Source organism: Mus musculus, chromosome 3 (assembly GCF_000001635.26).
Source record: "Mus musculus strain C57BL/6J chromosome 3, GRCm38.p6 C57BL/6J".
NCBI lineage: Eukaryota > Metazoa > Chordata > Mammalia > Rodentia > Muridae > Mus > Mus musculus.
In genome coordinates this window covers 107,913,726-107,914,603 of record NC_000069.6, presented here as the reverse complement: position 1 = coordinate 107,914,603, position 878 = coordinate 107,913,726, and positions in this window count along the sequence as shown.

Below are 878 nucleotides of genomic sequence, written 5' to 3'. Positions count from 1 at the left end.
CTGTAATTTCAGATCTTGTTGCTTTTCTGCTTTCTGAAAACCTTTATTTTTGCCTTATTTTTAATATCTGAAACATGTGGGAAATTTTGATTACTGAATTCTAGTTTGCCAGCACTGTACGAATGAGATTTTATTTTCTTCTCTTTAGATTCCGGATTTTCTAAGTTTGGATGAAGGCGTTTCCACCGGAGGCACCCCATGTTGTCAGCATTTATATCTAAGCATTTGTATGTTAAAAATCTTACATTCCGACCTGATCTTATTTGAAATTTCTATGAATTAGCCTTGAGAATATTAGAATGTTAGCTACAGATCTAGAAGGAGCTAGGACACACAGTCCCAAGGGCACTCTCTAGGCCCTGGCCACATTTTACCCAGATCATTTTGCTGCTCCTGCAGAGTCCCTTTGAACAATTTGAACTGTCCACACTGTGCAGTTGGGACCAAGCACTCAGAGATCCAGAGGGTCTGGCAACTCTGGAGTGAGTCCTTGTGAGGTCGCTACTCACCATTGTTTCAGACCTCTTCTCTGGTTCCTGGGGACACTGCAGGAGAACAGCTCTGCTCAAGGAAGGGGAGAATTGGGCCAGCAGGCTCTCAGAGCAGTGGCCATCATGGCTCCTCCTCTCCTGCTGCCCCTGCCTTCCTCTCCACTCTTTGGAGAATATAGAAACAGGACCGTGTGGCCACTATTTCCTGAATCACTAGTCTACAGAAGGACCGTGCTATGCAGAGGGTCCAGTCTGTAGGAAGATGTCAACTACTTTTAAAAAATATAGTCAGGAAGGGCCAGGTGGGTATACACTAAAGTTCTAGTACTTGTTCAATATATTTTAAATTTGTTTTAAGAATGAGTGTTTTGCCTGTGGAGGTCAGAA